Raw genomic sequence first — 12,607 nt, 5'->3', positions numbered from 1 at the left:
TAAGAGTCTTGTAATGAGATAAATCACAAGCAGGGGAGGCAAAAAAGTCATCTGAATAAGAGAAACAGTGTCTTATCTTGTTTCTCAAGTGACAAATGTCAGAGGAAATCTGAAGAGCTGTCTCTTTAAGAAGGTATAGATAATAACAGGAAAGACTTTGAAGTAAAGAGGATTAAAATTGAGTTTACATGCCCTCAGCTTCTGGGTCCCTCAACATAATTATTGTTCATCCCATCAATTTGCTTAAATGTCATACAAAAATGTGAAGAATTTGGAAGCTAACTCTGTCTTACCACCACCCTTCCACTCTGCTCAGGAAGATGGAGCTGGTATGGGATATGAAGGGTCTCACTGACCAGCATAATTGGGAATTAGAGTGACTGTAGCAACCTGTGGCTTAGATGAGTGGTTCTCCAGCTTGTCTATACACTGAAATATAGGGGAAAAAATTAATTATGCCTGATTCCCACCGCTACTAAGTCTAGATTTCTTGATTTAAAAATCTAGATTTTTTTTAATACAAACAGCTCACACAACTCAATAACAACAATAACAACAACAACAAAAACCCGAACAATCCAGTCAAAAAATAGGCAGAAGACCCAAATTTATATTTCTCCAAAGAAAATATATACTTGATCAATATGGACATGACAATATGCTCAACATCACTAATAATAGAGAAATGCAAATCAAAACTACAGTGAGGTACAACCTCACTCTAGTCACAAGACTCATCATTAAAATGTCTACAGATAACAAATGCTGAGAAGGTGTGAAGAAAAGGGAATCCTCATACACTATTGGTGGGATTGTATTCAGAAGCTGGTACAGCCACAATGGAAAACAGTATGGAATTTTCTCAAAATCTAAAACCAGAACTATCATATGATCCAGCAGTCCCACTCCGGGGCATATACCCAGACAAAACCATAATTCAAAAAGACACATGCACCCCTATGTGCATAGCAGCAATATTCACAACAGCCAAGCCGTGGAAGCACATAAATACCCATCTAGAGACAAATGGATAAAGAAGATCTGGTACGTCTATACAATGGTATATTACTCAGCCATTAAAAAAGAATGACATAATGCCTTTACAGCTACGTGGATGGACTGCAGATTATCATACTACACAAAGTGTGTCACAAAGAGAGACAAATACCGTATGATGTCACTTATATGTGGACTATAAAATATGACATAAATAAACCTATGTACAAAACAGAAACAGACTCCCACGGAGAACACACTTGTGGTTGTCAAAGGGGAAGGGAAATGCGTTCAGAGTTTAGGATTAGCAAATGCAAACTATTATGTATACAATGAATAAAAAACAAGGTCCTACTGCATAGCACAAGGAACTATATTCAATATCCTATAATAAACTATAAAGGAAAATGCCAGTCCAGGTTCAATGCACGATGCTGGATGCTTGGGGCTGGTGCACTGGGACGACCCAGAGGGATGGTGTGGAGAGGGAGGAGAGAGGAGGCTTCAGGATGGGGAACACATGTATACTAATTAAATAATTTTCTATTAAAGAAAAAAAAAAAAAAAAGAAAAATCTCAATTTCTTCCAAAGCTCCCTAGATGATCCTCATGTGCAGCCAAGGCTGAGAACCTCTGACTGAGGGTTTTCTCTTCACTCTCTTCCTACTGTCCAGGTAGCTGGAGTCTCTCTGTGAGCAAAGTGAGATTCTAGGGGAGCATTATGGAATTAAGAGTCAGTATTGATTATGATTTATCAGCTGAACTTGAGAAGGGTTATTGAATATTCATTTGTGTTAATGATGTGTGAGGCATTGTCTTAGAGTCTTAGAATACAAAGTAAACAAAACAAAGAAAGGTCCCTTCTCCTGTGAAGCTAACATCCAGGAGAGACACAATAAACAATGAATTCAGTAAGCAAATAAGTTTCATATATATTAAAAGGTGATAAAGTGCTATATAAAAAAAAGGAAAAGTAGAGCAAGGTAAACGGGGATTGAGAACACTAGGAGAGGTGAAAGAATTACAACTTTGAATAGAGTCATCTGGGAGGACTTTCCCCGAAATTTTGTCAGCGCTTTTGTATGCTGTTTCATTCTTTTGTCTCTCACAGTCTTGGGGTATTATGACCTACATGATGTTCAAAGAGGGAAAGAAACTTGCTTAAAATCACTACACTAAATAGGTAGGTTATAGAGTGACGAATGGGCTTCCCAGGTAGCTCAGCTGGTAAAGAATCTGCCTGCAATGCAGGACACCCTGGTTTGGTTCCTGGGTTGGGAAGTTCCCCTGCAGTAGGGCATGGCAACCCACTCTAGTATTCTTGCCTGGAGAATCCCATGGACAGAGAAGCCTGGCAGACTATAGTGCGTGGGGTCACAGAGAGTCAGACATGACTGAGCTAGTGGACTAAGCACAGGACAGAGTCATGAATACAACTCGGGTGTGTGTGAGCCCAAAGCCAGTGTTCTCATTCACTTTACATGATCCCTTCTTTCTTTGCAGTCATATTATTTATTACTCATGCATCTGGTTGTGTTGCCTCCATTTATGCATCATATACTTCTTCATGGCTTGTCAATCAGAACTAATGTTCCCAGGAGATCATCTGCATGTAATATAAGCCTGTCGCCCTTGAACAATGACACCAAGTTTCAAAAGAAAATAGGTTTGATTTCTCTCACATGTCTGAGTTAGTCTAGATATATCCTATTTCTAACAACTGTAGAAAGTTAAAGCCACAATTTCTAATTTGCTGATGTTTAATAGCTCCCTGCAGCCATGAAATTAAAAGATGCTTACTCCTTGGAAGAAAAGTTATGACCAACCTAGATAGCATATTGAAAGCAGAGACATTACTTTGCCAACAAAAGTCCATCTAGTCAAAGCTATGGTTTTTCCAGAGGTCATGTATGGATGTGAGAGTTGGACTGTGAAGAAAGCTGAGCACCGAAGAATCGATGCTTTTGAACTGTGGTGTTGGAGAAGACTCTTGAGAGTCCCTTGGACTGCAAGGAGATCCAACCAGTCCATTCTGAAGGAGATCAGCCCTGGGGTTTCTTTGGAAGGAATGATGCTAAAGCTGAAACTCCAGTACTTTGGCCACCTCATGCGAAGAGTTGACTCATTGGAAAAGACTCTGATGCTGGGAGGGATTGGGGGCAAGAGGAGAAGGGGACGACAGAGGATGAGATGGCTGGATGGCATCACTGACTCAATGGACATGAGTCTGAATGAACTCCGGGAGCTGGTGATGGACAGGGAGGCCTGGCGTGCTGCGATTCACGGGGTGGCAAAGAGTCGGACACGACTGAGCAACTGAACTCTGAAAGCTTTTTTGTCCATTCCTACTATCTTTATTAAATAACAATTTTTATCAAAAACACTTTGGTGAAATTTAAGCAATCTTTTTTCCAAGGTAATATTTTAGACATTCAAAAGGGAACATCCTTTGTGCTATGTTTAACATATCTAAAAATAATAATTAAGGAAACCAGTATGGCAACTGTGAAGAGTCAATCATGTTCTATCTTTAAAATATATCTTTGGTATATTTGTTCTCAAAATTCTTGCCCAAGCCTTTATCCTCCATCACCAAAACACTTATACAGGTCCCTCCAAATATTCACTGCTGCTCAAAGAATAAAACCAGAACCTTGATTGGCCTGCTATGTCTCTACCATGAGCTCAGAGCATTTCCTACCTGGATCACCACCAGCCTTCTTTCTTTTCCTTAAATACACCCAGCCCTCCCCCACCTACAGACTTTGAACGTGTTCCCCGTACTGCCAAGCTTTCTCCCCATCGGCTCATCGCTGTCAGTAAGGACTCACCACAAATGTCCTACCATTTGTAGCCGTGAGTGTATCTATTAACCTAACGTAGCATCCACAACCCATCTCTAACCCATTATTCTGTTGTTTCCAATCTACCATTTAAGAACCTCTTGTTATCTTGTTTACTCGATTATTTGCTGTCTCATTCACTAGAAAATAGGCTCCCTGAGCACACAGACCTTATCTATATCTAACAGACATTTACATCCACAGCACAGAACACTGTCTTCAATAAATCCTTCTCAAACAAAAAAATCATGGGCAAATATCTGGATAATATATGATGGACATGAAGATCAGATGCATTTGATTCAGAAGGTGGATAAAAGAAAGAGAAAAAGTGAGAAAGAATACGTGTGTCTCTTTGTAGGGATATCATGTGTATTCTGTGCAAAAGGTTAAGTATGTGTGGTCTAGTCTCACATAGGAAGTGCAGATACATAATTTTAGATGATGAATGCATACAGTTATTTCACTACTTCATTAACTTTGTAGTTCCTATCAGTTGTACAATGATTTCATTAACTTTGGGGAGAGTTATTAATATATAGACACACTTCCACTTGTCTGTTGTGATTCAATAATAAAAAGTGTGAGGTCACTAATGACTTCTAATTAAAGCCATAGAGTGAAGGAAAGTTCTAACACAGCATTTAAAGAAAGGAGAAAAGACATTTGAAAGTTTTATGCTACACAGCGCTGGAGAATTCATATTTAAGACATTAAGCTATGGAGTACTACCTTAAACGATATGGCTTTAGGTGGGTTGAAAAGAAACAGAGGAAGAAAAAAAACAACTCCAGTTTTGCTAAAGTTGGTTTCTGATGCAAAAATAATAAATGAGAGGAATTTGACATTTAAGGGAACATTGTTTGTCAGAGGATTCCCAAGAGAGCGATATAACATTGCAAAGGCGACATTCAACTCCCCAGTAAGGGTAAGGATTTAGCTTAACAAATAATGATATGAAGGAAAATTAAGAAAGCACATTCCTTGGTAGAATAATATTGTGGGAAACTATTCATTTAAAAATCCTGCTAACAGATGTAAGCTATCATATACAGAACGAATAAACAATGAGGTCAAACTGACGGTCCTACCAAAGAACTATATTCAATATCCTATGCTAAACCATAATGTAAAAGAATATTTTAAAAACGTGCATATGTATGTAAGTATATATCCCAATCAATGGGTTGGCAAGATCCCGTGGAGTAGGAAATGGCAACCCACTACACGATTTCTGCTGAGAGAATCCCCATGGGCACAGGAGACTGGTGGGTTACAGTCCGAGGGGTTGCAAAGAGTCTGACACAATTGAGCCACTAATACACACACATGTGTAACTGAATTGATGCTGTATAGCAGAAATTTATACAACTGCAAATCAACTAAACTTCATTAAAAAATGTTTTATAAACCCTGCAAATAGATTTTGATCTGTAGTTGCAGATCTTAGGAATGTTTTGATCAGACAAATATACCAGAAACATCAGTAAGTTCAGTTGCTAAGTCGTGTCCAACACTTTGTGATCCCATGGACTACACCACACCAGGCTTCTAGTATATCACAAGCTCCCAGACCTTGCTCAAACTCATGTCCATCGAGTCAGTCATGCTATCCAACTATTTCATCCTCTGTCATCCTCTTCTCCTCCTGCCTTCAATCTTTCCCAGTATCAGGGCCTTTCCCAATTAGTCAGTTCTTCCCACCAGATGGCCAAAGTATTGGAGCTTCAACTTCAGTCCTTCCAATGAATATTCAGGACTGATTTCCTTTAAGATTGACTGGCTTGATCTCCTTGCAGTCCAAGGGACTCTCAAGAGTCTTCTCCAATATTACAGTTGGAGAACATCAATTCTTCAGCGCTCAGCTTTCTTTATAGTCCAACTCTCACATCTATACATAACTACTGGAAAAATCACAGCTTAGACTAAATGGACCTTCATCAGCAAAATAATGTCTCTGCTTTTTAATATGCTGTCTAGGTTGGTCATAGCATTTCTTGTAAGGAGCAAGTGTCTTTTAATTTCATGGCTACAGTCACCATCTGCAGTGATTTTTGGAGTACAAGAAAATAAAGTCTGTAACTATTTCCATTGTTTCCCTGTCTATTTGCCATGAAGTGATGGGACCAGATGCCATGATCTTCATTTATGAATGCTGAGTTTTAAGACAGCTTTTTCACTCTCTTCTTTCACTTTCATCAAGAGGCTCTTTAGTTCCTCTTCGATTTCTGCCATAAGGTGGGGGTGTCATCTGCATATCTGAGGTTATTGATATTTCACCCAGCAATCTTGATTCTAGCTCGTGCTTCATCCAGCCCGGCATTTCACATGATGTACTCTGCATGTAAGTTAAATAAGCAGGGTGACAATATACAGCCTTGACGTACTCCTTTCCCTATTTGGAACCAGTCTGCTATCCCATGTCTGGTTCTGTTGCTTCTTAACCTGCATACAGATTTCTCAGGAGGCTGATAAGGTGGTCTGGTATTCCCATCTCTTTAAGAATTTTCCACAGTTTATTGTGATCCATACAGTCAAAGGCTTTGACATAGTCAATAAAGCTGAAGTAGATGTTTTTCTGGAACTCTCTCACCTTTTCGATGATCCAATGTATGTTGGCAATTTGATCTCTGGTTCCTCTGCCTTTTCTAAATCCAGCTTGAACAACCGGAAGTTCTTGATTCACATACTGTAGAAGCCTAGCTTGGAGAATTTGTTAGCATGTGAGATGAGTTCAATTGTGTGGTAGTCTGAACATTCTTTGACATTACCTTTCTTTGGGATTGGCATGAAAACTGACCTTTTCCAGTCCTATGGCCACTGCTGAGTTTTGCCAAAGTTGCTGCCATACTGAGTGCAGCACTTGAACAGCATCATCTTTTAGGGGTTGAAATAGCTCAGCCAGAGTTTCATCACCTCCACTAGCTTTGTTTGGAGTGATGCTTCCTAAGGCCCACTTGACTTTGCACTCCAGGATGTCTGGCTCTAGTTGAGTGGTTACACCATCATGGTTATCTGGGTCGTGAAGATCTTTTTTGTACAGTTCTTCTGTGTATTCTTGCCACCTTTTCTTAGTATCTTCTGCTTCAGTTAGGTACATACTGTTTCTGTCCTTTATTGTACCCATCTTTGCATGAAATATTCGCTTAGTATCTCTGATTTTCTTGAAGAGATCTCTAGTCTTTCCCATTCTATTGTTTCCATATTTCTTTGCACTGATTACTTAGGGAGGCTTTCTTATCACTCCTTGCTATTCTTTGGAACTCTGCATTCAGATGGATATGTCGTTCCTTTTCTCCTTTGCCTTTTGCTTCTCTTCTTTTCTCAGCTATTTGTAAGGCCTCCTCAGACAACTGTTTTGCCTTTTTGCATTTCTTTTTCTTGGAGATGGTTTTGATCACCACTTCATGTACAATGTCATGAGCCTCCGTTCATAGTTCTTCAGGCACTCTGTCAGTTATAATCCCTTGAATCCATTTGCACCTCCAGAAACATATGAGAACACAAACTAGAAGTATCAAAACATACCTTCTATATTTCCATTTTCTTCACCTCAAACACTCCTTATATCTGGAGTCTTCTGTGACCAAGCTGAATAAATCCTCTGGCATGAAAAGGTTCTCTTTTAAAATTGTATTATCCTCATTTTTATAGATTAATTTTTCTCCTGTTTCAGCCAAGCTACCAATATTATTCAGTTGGTTCAAAAATATATTGCTTGCACTGTGCAGACAGTTTGGGTATCGCCTCTGGTTAAGCCTTTATGAAAAAGCTGATTTTTCTAAAAAAGAGGAAACTTGTGTAGCAGGACAACAAAAGACTTTCATGCTGCATTCTTCAATCTGAATGAACCTGCTGAATTGATAAGGACACTAAAACCAGAATTAGCATTTTGCTTAAACTTTCCTTTCAGCAGTGCCCCAAAGCTTTATAATTCACTTCCTCTCATTCTTTACTATTCTCAGATAAAAAGAAAGGGAAAAGAAACTAATGTACATATTAATACTGGAGTTTTGTGAAAGAAAATGTAACTTCCTCTGGCTGAATGATGATGAGATTTTTACATATAGAAATCTTTTCAAGAGTGGTGCTGGTGAGAAACTTAGGTGGCAAGACTGATTTCTTCAAGGAAAAAAAAAGGCATCTAGACAAATCTTCCATTCTTAAATTATTATAAATATTGGTGCTATTTCAGATTTGAAAATGCCTAACTCATCATTTCTAGAGACTTCCCTGCCTGTCCAGTGGTTAAGACTCTACACTTCTATTTCAGTGGACACAGGTTTGATCCCTGGTCAGGGAACCTAGATTCTGCATGTCTTGTGGCAGGGTTAAAAAAAAATCATTTCTAGATTTAGGTAATACAGAATCAGGTTCATAATCAGCTAAAAGAGATATAAATAAATTTCTCAAAATTTCCTTGAGTAAATACTAGAAAATTATATTTGTGTGTGTGTGTATGTGTGTGCACTCGGTCGCGTCTAACTCTTTGCAACCCCATGGACTGTAGCCCGTCAGGCTAGTCTGTCCATGGGATTCTCCTGGCAAGAATACCAGAGTGGGTTGCCCTTTCCACCTCCAGGAGATCTTCCTGACCCAGGGACTGAACCCTCGTCTCTTGCATCTCCTGCACTTCTTTACCACTGTACCACGTGACATTATTTTAAAATCTTATTAAGCGCTTTCTGAATCCTATGTGATACTGATTGCTAATCGTACTTTCAAGACCAGGAAAATTGTTTGTTCCATCATCCCATCTCCATCCTTTTCAAGAAACCTTTTCTAGCTGCATCCATTTCTACATTCAAAATGGCTCAGTCTGTCAGTTAAATTATTCTAATGTACTTATTTACATGAAAGTGCTACTAAGTAACCATAGCTTGATATTTTGCCCAAAGGAATGGTTCACTTAAACTAAGGGCTATGAGAGAAAGTTTACTCCAAAGAAATAATTACAAAATGGTAAAAATTTAGCTGTTCTTGCCAGGGCACACACAATCTAGAAACACAGCCCTTTACAACCAACATCAGAAAACATGTCATCTGTTTTGCCCTGCCCGTGTGGCCCACTTCTCTGAGACTGTGATCCTCCAATTTTAGCATATGGCCAAAGCATCTAGGACTTCTTAAAACATAGATTGCTTAGTGTTATCACCAGAATTTCTCATTTAGTGGGTATGAGATGGGGCTGAAGACTGTATTTCTAATTATCTCCAGTGCTGCTGGTTGGTGGGCACATACTGAAAAGCACTGATCTAAGTTACCAGTCCTCATGCCTATCTGAAACCACCTAAGGAACTTTACTTTTTAAACCTTTTTTTAAACTGAAGTCTAGTTGATTTACAATGTTGTGTTAGTTTCAGGTGTACAGCACTGTACAGATTTTCAGATTCTCTTCCCTTATAGGCTTTTACAAAATACTGAGTACAGTTCCTTGACTATATGGTAGGACCCTGTTGTTATCTATTTTATGTATAGTAGGTGTATATGTTAATCCTATCCACCTAATTTATCCCCCACACTTTCCCTCTGGTAACTATAAGCCTGCCTTCTTATTGGTTCTGTAAATAAGTTCTCTGTTCTATAAATGCAGATGCTACCCACAGAGATCCTGATGTCATGTGCTTACCCTATGAACTAGAATCAATCACCTTTTTTAAAAGATCCCTAGGTAATTCTAATATGCAGCAAAACTTTCAGTGCATTACTCCAAGCACTTTAATGAGAATAATGCTAAGAATATATAATAAGACAATATATAGCTCCTGTACACCCATCCTTAATCAACAATATTTAGTAGATGCTCATTCAACAGCAATCCTGTGTGCTGGGTGCTGGGGGTGCCCTGGCCTGCAATATCCTCTGTGACCTGACCCTTGGAAATCTTTGACCTCACATCTAACACCCTCTGCCCGGCTTACCCACAGCCATTAGTCTCCAGGCACAAAGGCCTCCCTGTTGACCTCAATGTACTGCCAGCTCAGAGCCTTTGTATTCATCATCCTTTTTCCAAGAAGACTCTGCCCCTTCCTCTAGTTCTCAACTCATGATCACTTCAAGGAGGACCTCTAACCCTTCTAGCTAAAGGATTTGACTTCCTTCTAATCCACTCCCTTTATTCCTTTACCCATCTTTATTTCTACTGGTAGCACTTAGTACTACTCAAGTTAATAAACATTTATTTATTGTCTAATTCCACTGAATATAAGAAACTAGAATCTATGTTTTGTTCACTGCTACATTCCCACTGCCTAGAGTTGTGCTTTGCCTACGACAGACACTTAAGAAATATTGCTGAATAGATGGGGATACAGTGACAACAAGATGAGCATGACAAGAAGAATGGGACTCGTGGATATGAAAAGCCAACAGGCACAGAACAATGTAAGAACAGTCCATATGGCTAGGAGAGTACAAAGGAAGGGCAGAAACCCCAGCCTGAAGCAGCCCTAGAAGACTACCCAGAGGAAACGATTTCTAAACTAAAAACCGAAAATGAGTGGGCACCTTCCAGAAGGATGGTAGAAAGTGCTCAGAATATGACACACTGATGAACAGAAAGAAGCTTAATAGATAATTCAGCATGGGTCTACTAAATTTCCACTAGGAATGAAGTGCAGTAATTAAGCTATAAATATACAGAGATGACTCAGACTGAAATCTGAGAGCATGAGATCCGGGAAGGTAGGAATCAGACAGATAGATTTTAAACATCTTCATCCACCCTACTGTTGCTACACCTGGCAACAATGCACACACAGTAGGCTCTCTATTAGCACTGGGATGAATAAGTATGAAGAAAGGAATTGCAACCATGAGGGTTCAGGGATCTAACACTTCCACAGTGCCTTGCACACAGACAGGTTTCAAAAAATAACTGCTGATCCATGATCTCCTGAGATGAATGATGTTCACCACACTTTATTCAAATTCCAAATGATATGACTCATCCTACATGAATATTAATTAGATGTTATTACTGTTGTATCTTACCACAAGGAAACAATAATTATTTCATTCCACTAAATTTCTCCACAAGCCACCAGGATTATGTGACTATGTTTCCAGCTTTGATTTTATGCTAAATTTTCTTTATGAATTCAGTAAATGATTTTGTGCAAGTTACTTCTTTGTACTAACCAAAAGACACACATTTTTTGTTTGTTTGTTTTTTAAACCTGTCAGAACCTCACAGAATAGAACAACCAGGTTTTTGTAATCTTCTTATCCTAGTTTTAATCTTGAGATACCTGACAAAGTCTTACATTCTTTTATTGTGACAAAACTTAAAAATGACACTGCAGAGAAAAACCACACTGAGTACTTCTCTAGTGTTAAAAGTAATTGACTTAGATTTAACACATATTAATTCTTTTGACTCTAATCATCCTCTGTTAGAATCCTGAAGATATGAGAAACATGATTCAGGCAAAAGGAATAGTATCTGATAAACCAAAGAGAATTTCGGTTGTCAGACTCTCAAGTACTCCCCAGTGACCCCGTCTCTTGAACCTGCTCTCATGTAATTCCCTCACCTTAACCATGGGCTACATCTGTCAATTCACTCTAACAAAACACACAAAAGTGATGAAATGTTACTTCCAAGAAGGGGTGACGAAAAGACTATGGCTGTCACTGGGCGCATGTTTGTTCTGTTCCTCTTTTGAGTCACCAGTCGTTCTGTCATCAAGACACTCAGGCAGCCTACATAGGGGCCCAGAGAGTGAGCACCACCGTGAGGTCCACCAGCGTCCACCAGGCGAGCTGGGGAAGATACGCTCCAAGGCAGAGCTGCAGCAGTTCAATCAGCGCGCGTGGACGAGGATGCTACAGCTCCCGCTGAGCACTGAGATGGCTCCAGTCTCAGCTCGTAGCACGAGTCCAACCTCATGTGACACTGAACCAGACACTCCTAGCCAAATCTCACCTAGATTCCTAATCCACAGACTCTGCGGGATAACTTTATGCTTTAAGCTGCTATGTTTCAGAGTAATTAGTAACTGGTACAATAATGAATCGCAAGAAAGATGCCATTATTTGATTTTTACCCCCTTGTGGCTGTCTCCTAGGCCCCCTCCTCTCAGAGGTAGTATAGCATCGCGGTTAAGAGCACTGACTCTAGGGACTTTCCCTGGTGGTCCAGTGGCTAAGACTCCACCCTCCCAGTTCAGGGTGCCTGGGTTCAGTCTCTGGTCAGGGACTAAATCCCACATGCCACAACAAAGATCAAAGATACGGTGCCACAACTAAGACCTGGGCAGCAAAATAAGTAGTTTTGTTTTGTTTTTAAGAAAAGAGCACTGACTCTGAAACACTGATTCATTCATCTGAGTGGGAATCACAACTCTGACTCTGGAGAGTAATAACACGTGATCGTAGCATCTACCCCGGGCCTTGGTAGTAATTAAATGAGAATGTAAAGTTTCTCACTGATACCTGATGTTGTGTGCAATTGTAGTTGCTTTTCTTATCCATTCTTTTCCTCCCTCCCTACATTTTCATTTCTCCTTGTCAGTTCTCCTTTCCTCCTCTTTGTCTTACATCCATTTATTTCCCCTTGCCTTAAGCATTCTTTCAAGACATAGTTATTGAATTCCAACTATTTGCTCTTCCATAGCCTATTTCATAGACAACAGAAGAATGAGGCCCTCTTATTGCTGTTAATTCTCTCCCCTCTTTCTATTGTTTTACTCTCTGCCATTCTTCCTAACCACCACAGCACTCTGAATTTTTTAAAGTACATCACCTTGATTATTTTATCATTAGAA

General features: G+C 39.5%; 1 protein-coding gene across 3 annotated transcripts in view; it reads right to left on the bottom strand.

Moving 5' to 3' along the window:
* The window catches only part of LOC139182686 (uncharacterized), a 472,105-nt gene that overhangs the window by 181,493 nt on the left and 278,005 nt on the right, over window positions 1–12,607 (bottom strand). The gene's annotated exons all lie outside the window — the stretch shown is intronic.

Source organism: Bos indicus, chromosome 4 (assembly GCF_029378745.1).
Source record: "Bos indicus isolate NIAB-ARS_2022 breed Sahiwal x Tharparkar chromosome 4, NIAB-ARS_B.indTharparkar_mat_pri_1.0, whole genome shotgun sequence".
NCBI classification, from domain to species: Eukaryota; Metazoa; Chordata; class Mammalia; order Artiodactyla; family Bovidae; genus Bos; species Bos indicus.
The sequence above is the reverse complement of the archived record's forward strand: the minus strand, read 5'-3'. Positions and strand labels throughout refer to the sequence as shown.